Source organism: Vespula vulgaris, chromosome 7 (assembly GCF_905475345.1).
Source record: "Vespula vulgaris chromosome 7, iyVesVulg1.1, whole genome shotgun sequence".
NCBI classification, from domain to species: Eukaryota; Metazoa; Arthropoda; class Insecta; order Hymenoptera; family Vespidae; genus Vespula; species Vespula vulgaris.
Genome location: NC_066592.1, coordinates 906,776 through 929,327, shown reverse-complemented (window position 1 = coordinate 929,327; position 22,552 = coordinate 906,776). Strand labels below are relative to the sequence as shown.

Here is a 22,552-nt window from a genome sequence, read left to right as displayed (position 1 = left end):
CTGTAACAAGATTATCACGTCTAAGTTCAATACGTCAAGCCTTACGTGGCTAAATCTAGGGCAAGCGATAAAGTGTATAATTCGTCACGAACTACTCGTAACCTTGTTAATAGAAAGATTTGTTGTTGGGTATTACTACACGCTAAAGCCCCATGATTTGTCAGTATCTCGCGTGTGTATATTTTAAAGGGATACGATGTGATCTCCGTCTAATAACGATCGTTATATTTTAGATGTATGAAGTATCAAAAGGACTAGTATCGCACGTATTTAATTTTAATGTCGAAGTTCGAGAAGGAACGATTTTTCATCCCTTTTTTACCATTGCATTTGCTTGGGATTACATTTTACAAGGTGTATTTGTCGTTGGCTCGACTGACCGTTTTGTCGAAACGTTTTCAATCTCGTAAAAGCTGAGTAACCGAGTGAACTAAACTGATTCCTCGTACTCCGGCCTAATTGGCCAAGCCCCCGCTTGATTATCTACTTCCCTCTCTCGTATACGAGAAACAGCCTGGGCTGTCCTGCTAGTTTCCAAATCACTCGACGAATCCACCTCTAATTAAATCTTCCCTCGAAACGTTTCTCCGTCTCTCTGACGTTGTTAGTTGAAAAATTTTTTGCTGCTGTAACTGAGAGAACATCAATCTGTAAAATGATCGAAGCGATAGCTAAAATTAAACTTTTATAAACGAATGTGAAATAAAACGTAACATTCATAATAGGATAAAAATGAGACATTATAAGTGTAAATAAATTTTCATTTTCTCGAAATATGTTAATTCTACGATTTTTCTCCAAACCCGTCTAAAAGGATAAGAAGCGAAGGAAAAAAGAGAAGAAATACCTAGCTCATTTTTATCCACTTTTGTATTAGGCAGTAGCGTATGATACTAGGAGAGTCGGGTATATCCATTCTCATTAACTGTATCGGTACTCCTTGGCAATTAGCCGTTGTTAGCAAAATTGGGCCAACACGGTGAGAATAATGAAACGGTTGCTTGATATTCAAAGGTTCGTTACGAAAACTAGAGCACTCGAGCGTTTCGTGTCGATGACACAGGAAAGGAGGAGGAAACAAGAAGACGGCGTAGTCGAGTTGATATAACGACAACGATGAAACGCGTTAGGCGACGTAAACTTTCATTAAGAGAAGAAAAGATCGAACGAGTTTTTTCGAAAGATATTATCGAAATTAATTGTTAGGATTGCGGGACGTAAAAGAAAAAGATCGATCTTAAAGAACGAATGAGAGAGAATCGATTTCGAGGAAAGAAAAGTAGGCAGAATCTAAATTCGATTCAATCGCGTCGGCCTCGAGCGAGTAACGATGTTAGAGAGTTGGAATCGCGTTAACTATGGAGGCTCGTTGTCCTTGTTGCCTGTAACGACCAGCTTGGTAGACTCGATCGGATCGATCGACAGAATCCTCTAATTAAATTGCTAACCCTCTTCCTTTTCCTTCTCGTCATTTTCCTTCCCTCTTTGTCTTTCTATTTGCCTCTCTCTTTCTCTCTCTCTCTCTCTCTCTCTCTCTCTATCTATCTCTTTCTTCTTATTCTCTCTCCTTCTTCACCCCTATTTTCGTAATTAAAAGGAACTTCATATAATTTCAACCATTGTTATTTCCCCGTTCCATCGTCATTTCGCAGTTTCCTGATAGTTTGCCTTCGTCGGCGTTTGTTCGACAACATTCCGAATAGATAAAGGTATTCGATGAATTCAATGGAGTGCTCCGTGAATCGTGATAAAGTACTAAACATGAAACTTCCATGAGTTACGCTTTAGTTTGATGAAAGTCTACCGATGTACTACGTATCTGCATTTACGAAATGGATACGTTGATATATTTTAAATATCTCGTACTTGGAATAATCAATAACATGAAAGCACGATATAATAGGAAAACCGATCTTCATTGCTTGTTACTGTGCAGAGGGAATTTTTTTGCTTCTTTCTTTTTTTTTATAATATCCATCCTGATTCGAAGAACGAATCTCAGGGATGAAATAAACGACGGATCATAATATTTCTGCGTCCCAATGGCGAAGGCGACGCTTGCCAAGCAGATTTTCTTGTCTCGGAGCCAACACTGTTGCGTTATACAGACTCCTATCGTCTTTTCCTGCCTCCCAGGGTATTCCTAGACCTATCCTGTCGATTTTACTGGTAGGTATGTAGGTATGAGCGTTAGGATGCTTGAATACTCGTCCACCCTATCGGATACCTGGACTCGTCTATTTATCGACTGTTCTCAAAGTGACTATCTCTATCTCAATCTCCATCTCTATCTCACTCACTCACTCACTCGCTCGCTCATTCTATCTTCGCTGAGAAACACATAGACGTTGTATTCCCCTTCACTCCTACACCTTACCCTTTCACCGTCTCTATTCCCTCAGTCAATGCGAACACAATTGTGTGCCCGTAATTATGCACGATCGTTCGGCTGTAAACTCCGCTATTCACCACCCTTGGATGCGTGCAAATACGTCGATGTTCACCACATGGAAGTCTCGATAGGCACGGACCGATAGTCCGAACGTTCGACGGAGATGGAAAATCAACGAAATTAATTGCAAATAATATCTATGTGGCAATGTCTTCGCAAAATATATTCTATTAAGAAAGGGAACTATTGGTTTTGTTTCTATTTACAAGTCAAACATTGATTGAAATCATAAATTGTTGTTAGATTGAACGACGATGCACAAATTTGATATATTACATTTTCTCTCTCTCTCTCTCTCTCTCTCTCAACATGTCAAGATCTGCTAACCCTTCAGCACGTTCAACTTGATTACACCAGAGCCAGTTGAACTTGATTAAATCCCTGTAAGTAATATATTCGCTACCTCGTATGTATCCATAGAGAGGGAGAGAGAAAGAGAGAGAGAGAGAATGAGAAAGTGAAGAGGTCGGGTGCAAGAGATTGGCTTCAACCGATTTCGAGTGTAATTAGCGTGAAGATACGACTATAGTCAAGATAACAATACTCGAGATTCTACAACCGTTAAACGCATTGCCAACGATAATGACGTTCACGATGAAAACGATGGCTGAATATTTATTCGTATACATTACATATTCCTACTCGTTAATATTACTATTAATTAACGACCGTGATATTTTCTCGTAACGTTTCCATAAATGACAGGACTCAATTAGTTTCACGTTTCTGATGAACGTTCCACCAGAGGCAATTTATTTTCTTGCTTTGTTTCAATGAAAATCAACTTGATTACAAATTAATTGTGAATGATTTTTTCGTCATTACAAATGAATTGAATGAATCCAATGGATTCATTTAATTAAAATCATGAAAATTAACGATAATTTGGTCTTCTCGAAAATCGGTAGTAGTCGTTTGATTATATCGGAAATAACGTTTAAATTGTCTAGCTAGCTAATATTTACAAATTCGAGGAAGAACCCGGAGTATGGTACGTCGAGGAAGAAACTAATCTAGTAGATACGGCTGGAAAATGTGGACCACTTAGGAGGTTGGCTTGGTGCCAACTTCAATCCCTGCACGAGCATGCCAAGCTGCCTGCATTCTAAGCGCACCTGGACGACTTCCGTCATTAATAGATTACTCGTTGCGCGTTCGTCTTAGGCTTTGCTATCAACTTGTAATGCTTAGAGAACGATGCTTAAAATGCTTAAAGCTTCACCATGAGACGATCGAAGTTCTTTCGTACGTTAATAACGATTCATTTATTTATGCGTCATTAATGAAATTATATATTAATTAATAGTTATCGTATATATTCAGCAACATCCACGTGATGAGAACCGAACAATCGATATTATACTTTTAACATCGTGTTTGTAAAATATTATCTGTTTGAAAACGCAGTAGAAGCTAATGGCTATGCATTCGCGTTTCTTTTTATTTTTTTTATTTTTTTGTATTTTTTTTTCTTTTTTTTTTAATCGTTTCGGAAAGTTAATATTTGTATAGCAATACATATATAATGGATTAATAAATCGAGTTCGCTATAGTTTCCAGTTTTCCTTTTTTTTTTCCAGCACATGAAATATAATATTCATCTGCACTTTTATCGATTATTGTATGCTACGCTATATTCGATCTATCCTTCAATTTGCAAATATATATATTGTAATTAACTTCTTGGTTTACTTACTTTGATATTTATGAGAGAGATATACGTCGGTCTTGTATCCTGTCTGCGAGGCTTAATAATGATGCTTAAAAAATTACAGAGCGACTCACCTGTTGCATGTAGAATCGTCCAGTATTTTACTTAATCCTCCAGCTAAAGAAAAGCCTGTGGAAGGCATCCATGATTCCAAGCTTTCCCGGGATGTTTAATATCACGTTTAAATATGACTTCTTCTCGCGAGTTTATAGATCCGAAAATCTCCTCTTCTTCCAATTTACTTTTGCATATATACATACATACATACATATATATATATATATATATATATATATATATATATATACCTAGTTATACAAATATATACACGTAAGAGTAATGAGTAATTTTTAAGATTAAACGAACTCGTAAGATCAATACGAGAAAAGTATCAGTTCGCAATCCACGATTCAAGATTCCCGAAGGATTCTCCGAGCTTCTATAGATTAATTAATAGAAGATTCTACGAAATGGAGCTGTCGCTTGTACTGCGAAAGCACGATAATCCGTAAGAAGGAAGCCTCCTAGGTATCGGTTATCGATCGGAAAACTAGTGTAGTCCATCATCGAACTAAAAGAAGATACGAAAAAGAAAGAGAAAGAAAAAGAGGGTGAGGAAGAGAGAGAGAGAGAGAGAGAGATGGAGAGAGCCGTGTTCCAATTCAGTCACACCTGCTTCCAGTCGTTTCCTTTCCAAAGCTCTTCTTTCCCTTTTCCAAGCTTTCCTTCCTCCTTTAGACCACCCTCGAAGAAAAGCTGCCTGGGAGATTTTCTTTCCTACCGTTGCAGCTTTTCTCTCTTTCTATCTTTTTCTTTCGTCATCTCTCATTTTTCGCATTTTTTTTTTCTTTCAAACACGACTATCACCTGTAAGGCCTCTTCTTTTTCACTGTTTCTCTCTTTCTCTTTTTCCTTCTCTTTTTCTTTTTCTTCGCCTATCTTTCTCCTCCTCCGAGTTTGTGCTGCAGAATCCGCTTCTTCGCCTCCCTTCAATCAGTCTCCTCCATATTTATGCGGTGGCAGGCACCAACCACCACGGTAAAATTTTCCGCGGAGTTCAAAGCGGACTACATTATGTTAATCTGAGAGAAGGGTGCGACACTGGGCTCGAGGACTGCGCGACTTTAACGTAATTATTAATCACAATCCGCAGTGATGGTGACGGGGGAAAGGATTGTACGCTTTCCTCTCTCTCTCTCTCTTTCTCTCTCTTTCTTTTTCCCATCTCAGCTGGCTACACTCGGTTATATCATCCGAAAGAATTTTCTACTCTCGGCTTTCACGCGTTGAGGATTAAGAATATTACGTTTTCAAGTCTCCCTCGATCTCTCTCTCTCTCTCTCTCTCTCTCTCTCTATTTCTCTCTCTATCTATCTTTCTTTCCTCTCTCTCTCTTTCTCTCTCTTTCTTTCCTTTTTGTTAGCTCAAAAACGTGAGCGGATTTCATCACGTGGAAATCACGATAAAGGTATCACGTATAACCACGTAGGCAAGCTTTATAATAAAGTCTTCTCTCGAATCATACTTCGTAAATATCATCGCAGATATGTACGTAGCAACAACGTGATCGTTTAGTTTGGTATTTCTCTCGGAAACACGAGGGCTTCTTTGAATTTTGAATCGCGTTAGAACGAACCAATCGTATGACCGATCGAATTTTACCGATCAAAATGTTGCCAAGTGCGAAGCTCTCGAAGGTAGACAAAAATATCCGTGCGACGAAATATTTAATGTATCGCTTTTGCCAAGCCATTTTCGTATCCCAGCCGACCGTTTCAAACGAGAACGCGTATTTTAAATCGTACTGCTGCATTCAATATATTTTATGCAGTTTTACGAATGAATTGCGAAATCGTACTTCACTCTTCTCTGTTTTTTACGTTTTCATTTTCGACGAGAGCACCAACGATAAAGCATGCATATGTATAGTGCTCAAAAACTTTTCCTTTTAAGATCGTCGATAAATAAAATTTTCATTACGAATAACAGATTTTAAATTAATAATCCTTAACGGAATATCATATAACTAGGTATATATATATATATATATATATATATATATATATATATATATATCATAAAACGAGTCTCACTCTGCCGATGTAATTTCTTAAACACTCGAGTATATTTATATATGACAAACTTCCTAGCCCGAATATCACATTTATCTTCTATGCAAATTGTTCTGGAAACAGTCGTATTCCGTAGAACTCGGGAAAGATCTCTCAACGTGATTACCTTAAATGTAATTACCTACGTGTAATTGAAGTCTCGAGTTTTTACGTTCTCTCATTCCTTACACGTAGATAGGGATATATCATGGAACGTAACGATCCTATGTAACTTTTATTTAGAACAAAAAATTACTTTTCGGAGAGTGTACAGTGGATGAAATTCGAGTGATGTTTCGAATCGTATTTTGATAGATTTGATAAATCGAAGAATTAAGAGTCCACTTAAGATCGGGCAAAAGGAATATTCGTATATGTATCTGATAAATGCTGAGAAGATTAGTCTGGTACGTCGACGTTGAGCTAATAATGCAACGAAGGCTGATGCTTCGTCGAGCCCAACCCTTTCATTGTTATTATCTTAATACGATGGTGTAAGGTCTAGTACCGTCTGACCCGCTCTCGGTTTAACGAGATTAGCATAATACCGCGAAGCCCTTCTCAGAAGTCTGTTCTCTTCTCTCCTACTCTCTCTCTCTCTCTCTCTCTCTCTCTGTCTCTCTCTCTCTTCCAATCTCCCTTTACCTTTCGTGCCCTTCACCCACCTCTCGCCCACCCTCTTGCACCGCGTAAGCTCGTGTCAGACAGGAACTCGTCGTGAGAGTTCTTACTACTAGATAGTCTCACCTTCAGAGTCCCGTAACTTCATACGTATGTATGCATATGTTCAGGGACAGTTTAATTCTTTAGTCGAGATACGCCAAGTTCCGCAAACTCGACTTTGCGATATTTTCAATATTTCTTTGAATTATTTTTCGGATAACGGAATTAAATAGGAAGGGCATGATTGAAGATATATTTAGTTTAATATTTTTATTTCTATAAGAGAAAGAGAGAGAGAGAGAGAGAAAGAGATAAAAATAGGAGTGCAAATAGAATCGTAGGAAAAATATTTCGAGAAGGTAGAATGATCAGCGTCGAAAAGCCTTTTGCATATTTAACGGCATGGTCGACGCCAACATGGCGTCCGTAGAACACGGTCCATTTATTCTTTGACCGGTATTTAAAAGTGGCTTCTTGGCAAATTAATTTACTAAATCCATCTCATCTCGGAGCCTGGAAAATAAGAGTGCAAGCCAAGCCGAATGCATTTCATTGGTGGTAGTAGAAGAAGTAGTAGTAGTAGTGGCAGTAGTAGTAGTAGCAGCAGCAGCAGCAGCAGCAGTAGTAGTAGTAGTAGTCCATTCCATTGCTTAAATTATTCATGGCTTGCGGGACACTTTGCTAAAATTAGCGTGCCGGCCATAATGTTAATGAATTTTTCAGATGCAGGGGAACCGGTTCTCTTGAAAGTGCGTGCCCGTGCGAAGCGTGCCCATTGCGCACGTGTAATTACATCCCTATGGTATTTTCAAATGCAAAAACACGTACATACACAGACATGTGAGTATTGGAATTTTAGGTTTAATCGTCCTTTTGTTTTCTTCCTATTCCCCTTCTATATTCTTTCGTATTTGTTCCACTCTCGTTTAATAACCGAAACGTTGCATCGTGTCGTATTAAATCGTCGTTAAAAGCATCAATCGATTCTCTTCATACCGGTACTTAACGATCCTATCAACTCAACGTTTCTATTTAATATGCACCAACACGAATAACTTGGTCGATCGAGGTTGTATCAGTCTTCGTTCTCTCGTTAAGTATCAGCCATACGAATTTTGTAATTAATACGCTTTATCCACTCGACGGTTTATCGTTGAACTTTATTATAAACAGGATAGCGATTTGGTTCGAAACGGGATGAGCTTAAAAGCATCGGGCTTGTATTTAACATGGGTCGAGTAAATTCTAGTATCGATTTTGTTCTCCTTATAACGCGTCACTTCTTTCTTTTTCTTTTTTTTCTCTTCCCTCCTTTTTCTTTTTTTATCCTTTGCTGATTTTAAATATTAAAAGAAGGAAGCAGCATTATCGAGTCAACGAGATTTCGATTGACAACAACGCGAATAGCTACTCTCGAGACATTTCGCAAACGTGCGAATTCAAAAGATGATCCTCGTTCGTGTTAATTCATTTTGCATGATATTTCTTTCTGGCCGGTTTAGCAGCAAGCAGCGACGGCTTACGTTTAATCTTTGCATACTAAAGGATAGGGTACGGAAGGTACGTGGTTTGCGCAAAGAATATCATATACTAAATGGTACGGGTTATTTGCTTTTCGTTCCGCATGCGTTCGCGTATATCGCAAGATTATGAATAAAGTACGTATATAGGGATAACGAATAACATAGTACCTAAGGATAACGATCTACTCATTACGAGATACGTTGAATATCTCAGAGTTCGTGCCACCGTAGAATATATTATTTCTTCATTACGTTAGCCCTTGAAATATCAAAATTTGTGCTTTTAATGATATCCTTCTATCTCTTAACACAAATAAGATGCATTCCTGTTTCCCAAGTACCTAACAAGCTATATATCTTTCACTTTCCATCTCTGTTTCTTCTACTTTTTCTTCTTCTTCTGCTTCTGCTTCTGCTTCTTCTCTTTTTTCTTTTTCTTTCACTTTTGCACGCCGGTACCATTAAGGTCGTAGCAACGAAAATCGTCCCTCGTTTTCAGCGAGATTAAATTTCCGGAGTTAATCCGACCCGACGGACTCTTAATTCGATGCCTTGATTCGTCGTCTCTCGTCGAGAAGCCGTCTTCACGTAAAGTGTCTCTTAATTCTAATCACTGAAATACCGGTGATAAGTAAATCTTGAAAATTAATGGAGTCATTGTTTATCGACTATTCGTCGCGAAGAAAAAAAAAAGAAGGAAAAAAAGAAAGGAAATAAAAAAAGAAGAAAGAAAAGAAGAAGAAAGAGGGAAAGAAATAAGAAAAAGTAGTGTCGACGATACTTCAAGCCCTAATCGCAAGGATCATATTTTATTCGTGACTCGCGAAAGACTCGAAACACTCGACGGCGCGTTAGAGCATCGTTTTCGAGGGTGACGCTCGACTTAGACGATGGCGGGAGATAAAAAAGTTACAGAAGGAGAAACAGATACTTTCGAGGATGAGGAAAGAAAGCGTGGAGGTGAAGTATTCCCTCTCCACAACGTCGAGAAAGAACCGGCAAGAAGATATACTCGAGTTGGAGTACCTTTTCGCGCCTAACAAAGGTCGCTTCGCATCGAGTTTCCTTAATCGTGAAAAAAGCGTTCAAGATATTCGATCTACTCTGGGGAATTTCTTCCTTGAACTTTTTTTCGAATTCCTAAACAATTTGGAAGATATATAAAAAGAAAAGGAAAAGCGAACAAAGACCGAAGAATCTATTAAAAGTAATCACTTTTTTTTTCTTTCTTTCTTCTTCTTTCTTCTTTATATAGTATAATATAGTAATATTATTCATCGTAAATCGATGATATGCATTGTATTATTCCTCGATTCATCGTTGCAAAGACGACGTACTCATTTTCTTGGACGATCAATCGTCTATTTCCACTGTAGACATCTAACAATAAGCGAATGCTTGGTCACACACAAGGCGCAGACATCGACGATATCTCCCCGAGCATCGGATTCTCCGTCGAGTATTACTTGTACGAAGAAACGGCCAATTCACAGGGGTATACGTCGGCTAGCGACATCAACTTCCACTTCCATTCATCAATTATTTACCCTCCTGGAGCGACTGTCACGAAGGAGTCCATGAATGCCACGCAGCTATCGCTCGACCGTACAATTGGATGGGTTCGAATATTCGATCGAAAGAAAGAAAGAAAGAAAGAAAGAAACATCCATTTAAAGCTTTTTTTCTTTTGTTAAATACACAACCATTAGGACACACGTCGTCGAATATCGTAAAAATTTGTTTCTAACTAGAAAATAAAATCAAAGCTTTTGAAGGAAGCCGGTGAAAGAAGAAACAAAGTTGAGATTTAACGATAAGCCACTCAACGCTTCTTTCCTCGTGTTCTTTTTACCAAAGTGTTTTTCCAGAGTCTGGAAGAAGAAGAAGAAGAAGAAGAAGAAGAAGAAGAAGAGGAAGAGGAAGAAGAAGAGGGAGAAGTAAAAGAAAAAGAAAAAGAAAAAGAAGAAGGAGAAAAAGGAAGCGAAGTGGTTGACATATTGCGAGGCCAGGATGATCGACAAGGTGGCACTCGAAGCGAGAGACCCGAGAGACACTCCAACTCCGTTCCGAGAGTCCTAAACGGTGGATCACGATAGTAGAAAGGGCTATATAACTGGTATGCGTGTGTATTACAGCAAAAGAGAGATAGAGAGATGGGAAAGATAGAAGGTGGAATATGGGTGGCTTGATTTTCGTGATCTCGAGAAGGACAGCCGCGAGCGGGAAATAGGCAAACGAGATTTAACCCCAGGGTGATTCTCTTTTATAATGAAGACCGATGACAGTCGGTGCTCTGCCCTGGTCGGTGCCTCTCAAATGGAAGGGGTGTCGACTCACCCCAGTAAGTTGTTGGTTAGGATACGCCAAGGCTACTAGCCGAGGCCATTCATCCTGATTAGATGCGGTCTCCCACGGGAACGAGTCGGGAATCTGTTGGTTGACGTGCCGGAGTTATTCGCCGGCCACTGGAAAAAGGGTACATCAGGAAGCTCTCCATCGTGCTAACTCGCACTGGAAAAAGAAGATGGACGAGCGAGTCGCCGAGTAAATTGTTCTTCTTTTATTTGTCAGATGCTTTTAACGATTTATCGGATCTACTGTAATTCCTTTACATTATCTCCCTATTCCGAATCGGCATTGTTCATGGTACGAAAATTATACGGCATTTTCGTGCAATATATATTTTATTTATCGAAAAATAAAATTTCAGATATAATTTCATATAAAATCTCACGTTCCATTAGATGGCCTTGTCTTAAATTATTCCAACGTCCTTTTAACCACGTTAGAGAGCTGTCACATTCGGGGAATTTCACGACCCACGCCCATTCCCGATGGCGGAAACTCACGAGAAACAATAACGTCCCGTTGACTTTGAATTTTCCGCGGTAGCGAGTCAGCGTTATTTCGTTCCCGCGAGTCCACCGAAGTGGGAAAGAGTGAGGAGAGAGCGAAGAAGAAGTCAACGAAAGAGAGGAGAGGGAGTGAGTTTGGCTTTCCAACCGTATTATTTCCCCTGCGGCACTTTCCAGCCCTCTGTCTCTCTCGTATGTCGTATCACGAGAAGAAGAAGAAGAAGAGGAGGAGGAAAAGCAGCAGGAGAAGGACGAAGAGGAGGAGGAGAAGGAAGAAACAGAAAAAGAAAAGAGAGTCTCTGGGCCAGCACGAGAGTTACGTTCACGACTTTTCCCGACTTGTTTCTCGCTTCGTCCGAGAAACAAGGAGGCAACGAAGGGAGAAAAAGAGGGAAACGAGGAAAGTAATAGGCGGTTGGAGAATGTTGGAAGAAGAGAGAAAGAAAAAAAAATGAGAACCGAGGCGAGGTCGACGCGTTAACTTTCGGCACTTTCAAGTTTGATGGGATTCTCCTTTTTATTCTTCTCTCTCTCTCTTCCCCTCGCTGAAAAGTCACCAGTGAGGAAAATGGAGGTTTTCTCTGCGTCACGATATTACATGAATAGAATGAGAGAGAAAGAGAGGGAGAAACTGGATCCCCTTACATATCAACATAGTCCTGCAATTTTGTCGTCTTGGCTATTCTCGCACTTCTTCCTGGCTTGGTACCAACGAAAGCTTCTTTCGTATACGTTTGAGAAGATCACTTTTCTGTTGTTTTCTTTTTTCTTTTTATGCCAGTTAAAAACCATTGAAACACATTCTACAAAATTTATTCACCATTTTCGTAACAATGCCCTATTTTCTGGATATACATGATTATTCATGTGTGGCACAAACGATGGCCACGTTTTTCTCATTATTGTGATCAGACGATGATTAAAGCTGACTTGAATTTAACAATACGTCGCGTCGTATCGATCGATACCATGTGGTAAACTCCGGTAAAAAAATAATCGGGGTCTCTCTTGGCAAACGCGATTTTAATGGAACCACTTACGAACCAGTCGTAATAACGATCGAATCGATACGATTCTAATTTACATAGACTGATACGACGACGCTGATTACCCTCGTAGTGTTATTTCTGAATCATAATACGAAAGGGCCGCGTAGTGAAACGCGTGTGTCCCTAACGGGCGTGTAACAAACGGGCTGCCTAGAATATTACGCTATCAATTATTGGGCTAATTTAATTCAATCTAATTAATATCAAATTGAAATCATTATGAATTCGTAGAATCGTGTTGAACGATTTTGTACGTTCATACGATTTTTATATATTCATACGATATTTATTTTTGATATTATAAAAAAGTAGAAAGGGAAAAAATGAGCAAACTTGTTTGATGGAAGAATTTCATCCCTTAATAGGATATACGCTGAAGAACGAGCAACGAAACGAAACTGGGAAAATCAGGAAAAGTCGTGCGTACATTTAACGGTACACTATGGCACGTCGTCGTCGTCGTTGTTGTTGTCGTTGTCGTTGTCGTTGTCGTTGTCGTCGTAGTCGTCGTAGTTGTTTTAGTCGGTGATAACGGTACAAATCCCTCGCGGTTTTATGTTTTATTTGTTGTATTTCGTCGGCAGATTTAATATCACGAGTGATGTTACGAACGACGTAGCAACAGCTGATATTCCCGTAAAATCGGCGTTCGTTTTCTGCGTCGAGCCGTGTTCGAAATCGCGCACGGTAGAAATAAAATTGGACCTACGGTGTTCCTTGGTGCGCGCGGCACGTATCGAAAAATCTCTCAAAATTCGATAGTCCTCTACTTCGAATTTGCTAGGACATGTCGACGAATATTTACAACGAAATAAAATTGTAAAGCGTTACGCAATATGATTTTTATTTTCTAATCTTCTCTTTCATTTCATATCGATTACTCTCGTTTGCGTAATTAATCGTTAAAATTATCGAAAGTTTTTTCTCTCTTTTCATTTTTTCCTCCTTCCTTTTCTTTTCTCTTCTCAACTTAACTCAATTTACTTCGAGCTGGGAAAATAAATTTTTTTCAAACGATCCAGATATTTTTGATAGATCAAAGAGTGCCGATCGTTCTTGTACGATAGGTAAAGTCGACATAGTAAGAACTCGTTCTTGCGAACTTCTCGTCTACCTTAAATCCGGTTTAGGAACCTACGAAGGATAGAAGCTCGTCCGTCGAGGTGGAAACTTTCGTCGTTAAGTAAAAGCTCGTAGGAAGGGTGGTCTTCTCATACCCTCTCTTCTGTCTCTTTCGTTAGCCTTACCTCTTTCTCTTACCACTGTCTATCTCGCAGTCTTGTCTCCATCTCTCAGGAAGACTCTCACGAACGGACAAATCGTCCTAGCCTTGGCAGACTTCCTCCTCCCGTTTACCACAGAATTGTTCGTGAAACGTTGCCGTCTACGACAAATGTTAGCGAGTCGCACGTAACTTTGCGAGTTAGAGAGTTTAAAGATAAAAACGTTTCTTCCAAATATTTCCGTCCCTTTCACATTTCATTTCTAAATCTAATATCGTTCGTTGCAACTGTACATATTTTTATATTCGATAAAAGGATAATATTTAAAACAATAGTATTCGATAGTAATCAATTATAAAGTCGTGTAGTAAGCACTTTGCTCGTACTCTTTTTATCAATTTTTAAACGGAAATAATCAAGAACAAAACGGCGTATGCCATTATGATCGTAATTACCCCTCCTCGATTAACGACAAAAAGCGACGCTAACGAAGCGTCATGCTTCAACGTCGCTTCCTTTTTATCTCGTGTTCGCGTTTCGGCTCGCACATTCGGAATAGCCAATTCAGCGGTCGACGGCTATCCCTATCGGTCTTCTCATTTTGTGTTTCGAAATTTAACGTTTCTCTTTTCCCATTTTATCTCGTTCTTTTTTTTTATTTTTTATTTCGTTTTTATTTTTATTTGTTTGTCCTTATTTTTCATTTTTTTGTCTTCTTCCTTTTTTTTTTCTTTTTCACGTTTTTTTTTTTTTATGGACAAGCGAGAGTGCACGTAGACGCATGCATAAAACATCGGTACGCGGAGGACGAACAAAAGCGTTTTAAAACGAATTTATTGCCACGCACCAGGGGTCGCTAGTAGTAGAACGCTCTTTCCTTTGCTCAGCCCTGCTAGCCGCAAGCCCCAACTTCCCTTCTCTCGAGTCAGCCACCCCCGTAGCTCGCGACGCAACCCCCGGCACAGTCTGGACATTTACGAGTACGTCCCTCGGCATTTTAAGCTCGTTCTTCTTCTTCGCTCGTCTACGGGACTCATTGGCCCTCGTTTGCGTTTCGTTAATATCTGCGGAAACCCGAAACTAAAATCGATATTACAATTTTTATTCAATCCATTTCTTATTTCCACGTTTACATAGTTCGATAAAATTCTTTAAAGCGGGATTACTTGGCAATACGAATGATAAAGAAATAATGTTATAAGCATTGCGTGGAGAAATTTTTCGTGTCTCGACGTCGAGGCGAGAGGGAGAATTGCCACGCGAAAATGAAATTGGGTAAGAAGAGCGATGAAGTGTCAGAGAATATCGCATCAGGATTACGTGCTCTCGGAGGACGAAAGTGTATGACAGATAGAAAATAGTATATCTTTGCTCTCGTAGGAACGCGCGTAACGTAACGAGGATGATCTTGGAAATTACTATGAAAAATTCCAATTCTTCTTTTGTGTTATTTCCGAAGCAAACGAATGTCAACGAGACGATAAGAATAATGTGTATCAGGGAGGGAGCAAAAGAAAAAAGAAAGAAAGAGAGAAGGGAAAGAAGAGGAGCAGGTATACGATTAACAGGTGTAACGAAATGGAAAAAGACGCGAGACAGAATGGACGACCGAAAATAAGGCAGAGTCTTCAATGAACGAGAAGGAAAGAGAAAAGAAAAAAAAAGAAAGAAAAAGGAAGAAAAGAAAAAGGAAAAAAGAAAAGATAGGAATTCTCGGTTCGTACGTGCTTCACGTTCATCCATCATGAGCTGACAAGCCGTGTAGCCCGAACTGCCACCGTTCCATCACCCACCCACGCTTAGATTATCTGTACACCACTGTCCCTTGGTAACATACAGAGACAGCTCGTTGTACCTCTCTTATCGTTTTCCTGCTTAATTTCAAGGTCGACCGACGAAAAATAGGGGGACGAAAGTGTATCGTTAGATAAGAGGAATAAATTCGACGATGGATTCGTATTCGTTCGAGAAATTAACGAACACGAATACGAATTCTATAAACGCAACGTAGGTATTATAAAAATATACCTGGTAAGCAAGTATTTTCACCACTCGTCACTTCTGCAAGTGAAAAAAGAAATATATATGTATATATGAAGCTTTTCAGCTCTCTCCTAGCTCGACTCTTTCCACTTGTTTTTCTTTCTCCTCCTTTTCTTTCGTCCTTTCTCTTTTTTCGTTTTCCTCTTTCTCTCATCGTATTTACCCGGTAAACGTATGTATCCCTCAAAAAGTTTCACCCAGCACATACCTAGCTTCGTTTGATCATGTTTTTTATAAAGCTTCCAAGAGAAAGAGTAGCTCGAAAAAGAAACAATTTCTTTTTCGTTGTATCTCCTTTTTATTGCCATTGTAAATAATTATTTCCCGTTATACGGGCTGTTGTTTCGGATGATGTCAGTTTTCTTCCGTTTTTTATTTCTCTTCTGCTTTCTTTTACCATAAAAATACGAGATCTCATCGAATATTATACGTACACACGAGTATATACCTAGTCAACTTGGGGTCTATGGTTTACCTTGTCGTAAAGTAAGCAAGTAAGAAGGAGAAAGATGGAAATGGAAAGAGGGAGAGAGAGAGACAGAGAGGGGGAAAAGAGAGAGAGAGAGAAAGTCTATGGAAATACTATCTCCGCGTTCAGATTTACTCTCTAACAAAGTGTAATCAGTCCCGGCGCAATTCATTTGCCTCGCTGCTAGTGCATTCTCCTCGAATGAATCGCTTCAGCTCGGGATTATGCGGTAAGATTCCGCCTGCGGAAATTATGAAAAGAAGAAAGAGCTCAGCTACCGACTCCTCGGATGCTTTTGGTAAATCGAACGTCTTTCGTATTTCTTTCCAACTTCTTCTTCTTCTTCTTATTTTTCTTCTTCTTCTTCTTCTTCTCCTTCTTCTTCTTCTTATTTTTCTTCTTATTTTTCTTCTTCTTTTTTTTCTTTGTCTTTTTTCCATCACTCTCGTCGACAATATTACGTATTATATCCGACGTCGCGAATCGATAACCATGTAAAAATAGAAATGTTTCTTTGTTAGATACTTACGCTTGATACTTTTATACCCAACAGAAGGTGCTAGTAGGGAGTTGCTCGTAAATATGGCTTAGAGGCTCAAAATGTAAAATAATGAGAGGATCCTGTTAATATTTATAAGTAAGCATATGCGCCATGCGGCCATTTTCGAGAGATAAATGGATACAAATGTAGTAGTGAACTCGGTCTCCTTCGAGTTGATCATCCTCCGTTTTAAAGCAATTATTTTACACTGGGGAATTATCGCAAGAGGTATTCGGAACGATCCGAAAAAGATGGAGAGAAACAGAGAGAGAGAGAGAGAGAGAGAAAGAGATATGCAAGATAATTATCACGACGTTTGGTGATTCAATATTTAAATATACGTAGGCGAGTGGACAGAGACGAGTAGAATCATTCTCGAAAAGCTATTCGCTCTCTCTCTCTCTCTCTCTCTCTCTCTGTCTATCTTTCTTTCTCTCTCTTTCTCTCTATCTGTAAAATCGCTTCGTACTCGAATACACGATTTCGAATCGGTCTCTGGATAAAACCTGGTCGATTCCAAAGCGTAAATTGCTTTCGTGTTGAAATCGAACAATTTGTTTACAGAATAGACGCTCTCTCTCTCTCTCTCTCTCTCTCTCTCTCTCTCTCTCTCTCTCGGTCGTGAGCGTGAATGTAGTTCATTTATATGGCACTATGATTTGTTGCGTTACGATCAGCAACGTTCATAGGAGTGTACTGGGTGGTTCTTCGTTTGCTTCGTCGACACGAAATCACGCATTTATTTAAATTATTCTTTGTAGGAAAAATACTTTCCCATGGGAGGCATACACTTTTCGACGCAAGAAACGCGAAATTTTTCGTACTTTTTGTTTTATTGTATCTTCTTTTTTTTATGTTTAATTTGCCTTTTCCTTTTTTTATACATAGTTGTTATCATCGACACGATCGATGATAACTAACGATGGTTGATTTGGAAAGTATGAAATAGTACAACAAAGAAGGAAGAAGAAGAAGAAGAAGAAGAAGAAGAAGAAGAAGAGAAACACTCAAAGGGGTTGGCTCGCACGCGAAAAAGAGAGCAGTCAGAGGTTCGGAGATTGTTTGTACATACATATACGCGTAGCTATATAACATAGATATATACGTAATATATACATAGAATCTGCGATCTGCGTTCTCTACGTGCATGGCTCTCAGCGTGCATGCCGTACAAATAGGGTCGGATGATGGATACGATAAGCTGTCTAGATAGCAGCCGAGAGTTATTTTCAATACATCAAGACTGGTTAGCCTGCAGCGAGAAACTAACACGAGATCTCTCGGTCTTGTGCACAAAGAATAGTGCGAAATGGAGAAAGAGAGATAAAGAGAGAAAGAGAAAGAGAGAAAAAGAGAGAGAGAGGGAAAGAGAGAGAAGAGCGAAAGTTATGAGATCGTAGAAATATATATAAAATCAAACAAGGAAACAGCAGAGCTTTTTCTGGGTCATCGAGCAAAAGATTAAAAGAAAGAAAAAGGAACAACAAAAAAGAGAGAGAAAGAGAGAGGGAAAGAGAGGTCATGATTAATTAACCTTTCGTTGATTAAAGACGTCGCGGAAAACGTAGTGTTCTCTTCTCGGTATTCAGTCACCTTTCTCTTTGATTACCAGCAGTTTCGTTTTTATTGCCGACTGCAAGCTCTGTCTCCTTCTCTTTCTTCGTTCGTTCGTCGCGTATACGCGAGACGAGAGGGAAATTGAGTTTGCGACCGCGGTAGCTAGCGCGTGAACACACAGAAAGAGAGAGAGAGAGAGAGAGAGGAACTGGGTGAATTGAGAGGGGTGAGAGTACGGTCGTACATGCCCAGCAATTCGTAGAAAGTACACGAAAGGGGAACGTGATCGAAATTCGATAACGCGCGATTTCGCGCGCGAACCTTTTTCTAGCCGACGCGTGTCTTTCTATTTTTCATTCTCCTCCTTCTCCTCTTCTTCCGATAAAGCGAACGAACGAGTTCTCGACGGTCTATGATCGCAACTTCCAAGGCTTTTCCACCCGTCGACGCCCTTTTAATCGATAGGTCGCGTCTTTAAATTCGCTGCCCCTTTTACTCTTTTTTCTCTTTATCTTTACTTTTTTCCTTTTTTCTTTTTTTTCCCCCCATTATCTCGTTTCCCATTGGCTCGGTCGAAAATACTGTCAGCGATTTTTAACGAACGTTTAAACAATTAATAATGTACGTGTGTATTTTTTCTTCTTTTCTATTTGTTTTTTCCTTCTTTTTTTTTTTTTATCATGTATAAAAATAACGTATATCCACACGAGTGTGTTATAACGTGTCCGACATTGATATCGTTCCACTCCTCTCGTAGAAAATGATTTCGTCTGAGGAAAACTTTTCTTCGTGATCTGATTGAAATTTTTGGAGGGAAAATAATTTTCCACGGCTTCCTTCTAACATTTTCTACGCTTTCTACATCGTCCTTTTAAACTTTCTCAGACAAACTCGTTTTCAGTTTGCACGCATCCAAAGAAAAAGAGTTAGAAACAGAGAAAAGAGGGGGGTTGGAAGGGGGGCGAGAGGATAGGAGAACACAAAGAATTTTTCTTGGAGAATATGCGCCGAGTTTAGACTTTGGAAATAAGACGAAAGAAGAGTGAAAAAAAAATAAAAAGAACAACGAGCGAAAAAGAGGAAAAAGAGGAAAAAACAAAAAAAAGGGGGGAGGAAAGAACATTCTCGCTCGACGGGACTTCGCATCAGATTCCCATATATCACGTCTCTCCAGCTTGAGAAAAGCTTCTTCGCGTTGGGTAACTCCGCGACGCGTTAGACACCAGTAGAGTTCCAGGTGAAACCGTATATATAAAACACAGTCGCTGGTGTGTGTATGTGTGTCTAATGCACGGGTGAGCGTGAATGCACGTGTGTGTGTGTATGTATATGCAGAAACAATGCATCCCATCAGCTTCTTCTCTACGTAAGAAGACATTTCCACCATTCGCTTCTTTTCAGTCTTCTCGTATTTATCCACGTCTTCTAGTTCTCTTTCTTCTTCTTCTTCTTCTTCTTCTTCTTCTTCCTCTTTTTCTTTTTCTGTTTCTTTCTTCTTCTTTCTTCTTTCTCTCCTTCTTCATCTTTCTTTTTTCCATTCTAAAAGATCTTGGAACCAGTAAGAGAATATACGTTGCAGAGACAGAAGGAAGGGCCGGAATGCATGCGTCAAAAAGTAAAGTCGGAATCTTATTTCCTTCTCGATGCTATTGCATCTTTCCTTCTCATCGTTTCATATACCCCTTTCCTCCTCTTCAGCATATATTTATTCCTTTCGCTCGTCGCGTCGGTCTATCTTGTTGCGACTGAATCGCACGTCAAAACCGTGGGATACCGTGTAAAGGCAAAACTCGCAGTCGTCGACCCATTCCGCGGATTGCTTTCGTATGAGAGGGGACTCGTCGTTGTCTCTCTTATATCTTTTCTTTCTCTTCTCTTTCTTTAGCATTTTTTTCTTTCTTTTTTTTTTCTTTTGGGTTTTTTTTTCTTTTCTCTGGTAAAGACGTTCCGCTCGTCACGTTTTAGGAATATGCATCTTTAAGGAAGATTAAAATGTATTATTATTGACAATTATTTTTAATGAATTGCGTACAGATCGATAAGATGGGCTCAGGTGTATCAGTCTATGTAGAATTTCGTGAAACTCTCTTTGTCTCTCTCTCTCTCTCTTTTTCTCTCTTTATTTTTACGAATAGAGAGAGGATGAAATCGATTCGCATGAATATTAGTCAGAGTAATGGATAAACAAAAAGGGTAGTAATTAAGGAAGGGAGACGGTGGAATCCGGGCTGTAAATAATCGAACGGCCCCTAGCAACAAATCGAGTATTTCACGGATACGGGAAGGGTCCAGGTGAACCTTTTTTAGACACCCTTTCTACCCTTTCCGCGTAACGATTTAATGCGATGCAGGGACAAAGGATACCGGACAGTTTTCGTGAAAAACGAGGTCATTTTTTACGGCATAATGGCGACAGTAATATAATAACCCATTCAAATGTTATAATTAATTCGCGTAATCGTTTGATTTATTTTAATCGATCGATTTTCCTTTTCTTTCTTAGATCGTATTCGATCGTCTTTATCATTCCGTGGAGATTAACCAAGGATAAATTGTAAGTAGACGTTCTAATGATCGATATTATTATTCCGCGTAGAATTGTCAAGTTACGTCATACGATAATGAGATTATTTTATGCGCTAATCAAAGGACCGACGCTAATCGTTTAAATCAATCGCCGTAGGCAATTAATAACAAGAGAGAAACTACGTACCCGTACGTTACTGCGTAATTCAAGCGTACGAGCTGGGCTGCTATCATCGTCGATTCTCATTAGAAAGCAGATGCATCGTATCTGATCGTACATTGATTCGCTGCGATTCGAAATGGCGATTAGATCAATTAACGCATTCGTAAGTTCTACGATCAATGACAAGAAAGACAATACTCAACGGTCAGGAAAAGTTTCGCTTGTTTAAATTTTCTGACAAATGCGACATAATTATTTTAACGTGGAGTGAACTCCCCAAAGGAGCTTAAATAATATTATATTTATACACGTTGGAAAACGCGTATATTGTTCTTTTTATGACGATGATTGCGTAAGTCAGTCTAGCATTCTAACAGCCATATAAAAAGGATCCCTTTGTTACCGCCATCCAGAGGCTGAAAATGCTTGCGTTATCATTATCCTTTTGCCGATGGTGTCGTTATTGTACACACCAAAGCATTAAACTTTCAACGCTGAACGCTCGTATACAGAAGCCAACGGAACGTAGGAAACGTTAATGAGTACATTTCGTCTCTTTTCTTTTCCCTTTCTTCGAAAGAAAACGTTCTCCCGTAATGGAAATTATATTTTACTTTTTATTTTTTCTTCTCTTTTCCTTTTTTCTTTTTTTTCTTTTTTCTTTTTTTCTTTATTTCTCTTTTCTTTCTTTCTTTCTTTTTCAACGTACTACACGAGCATGTGTAATCAGATATTGTTCCATTTTATATCCGTCCGCTCTCTTTACCTGTTCCTTTTTTTCATATATTTTTCTCCTCCCTCTTTTCGTTAATTTTCCTTTTTCTGTTCTCTGAAAGCCAACATTGTACTTAAAAGTCAATTTTAATAAGTTATTGTGCATTTAGCTCGAACGTATTTAAGTATCGCTATGAAGAATTTTGTGAATGGAATGCATTTTATCATTGTTAATCTAAGAAAGGAGAAAAGAGATGGAATTTCAATTAAAGGAACGCTCGTCAAACGCCTTTCTCCAAGGAAATCGATTATATCGAGGAGTCGAACTGTCTGGAAGTCGGTGAAGGAAGTTTAAAGCGTAGAATTCCTCCTTTCCCCAGTAGCCTCGATTTCTTCCCTTCGAACTATCAATTATCGTTGGAGACCCATTGACGTGCACGTACTTCTCGAGCTATCGTTGGCAGACTAATCTATCGGCCTGATGCATGGAAAATCGCGTTGTATGCGAAACGAAAGGGATCGATCGCGTATTATCGATAGGCGAGTCTATGATTTGGATAGTTGGCTTTATCGTTTCCACGATCTCTAGAATTTCCACGAGAGGATGAAAAGCAAAAGGTCGATGATAAGATCTGTACCACGTTTGTTCAAGTTCTTCTTCTTTTCTTTTCGAACGAAACATAAGCTTCTATTCCGTAAAACGACATTTAAGGACGTTTTAATAGATCTAATCAGATATAAATAATCTTCTTCCGCAAATACATAAATTCTGATTTATTTCGAACGACTCGAAGCGAGTTAAGAAAGAATTTTTCTAAGTATTCCAAGAAAATATGTTGGATCGGACAAATGGCTGATCTATTAGTATTTCTTTCTGTTACCACGTGGAATTTATCGGTCGCACGTTGTATGTATGTACCTTATCGTGGCACGAGTGCAAGCTCAAGTGGCA

General features: G+C 39.2%; 1 protein-coding gene across 1 annotated transcript in view; it reads right to left on the bottom strand.

Annotated features, from left to right (window-relative positions):
* LOC127065129 (semaphorin-2A-like) overlaps nucleotides 1-20,589 on the bottom strand; it is a 334,076-nt gene extending 313,487 nt beyond the window's left edge. The window contains exon 1 of the mRNA XM_050997063.1: nucleotides 20,586-20,589. The gene's annotated coding sequence lies outside the window, so the exon portion shown is untranslated. The remainder of the gene's footprint in view (nucleotides 1-20,585) is intronic.
* Between the last annotated feature and the right edge of the window lie 1,963 nt (nucleotides 20,590-22,552).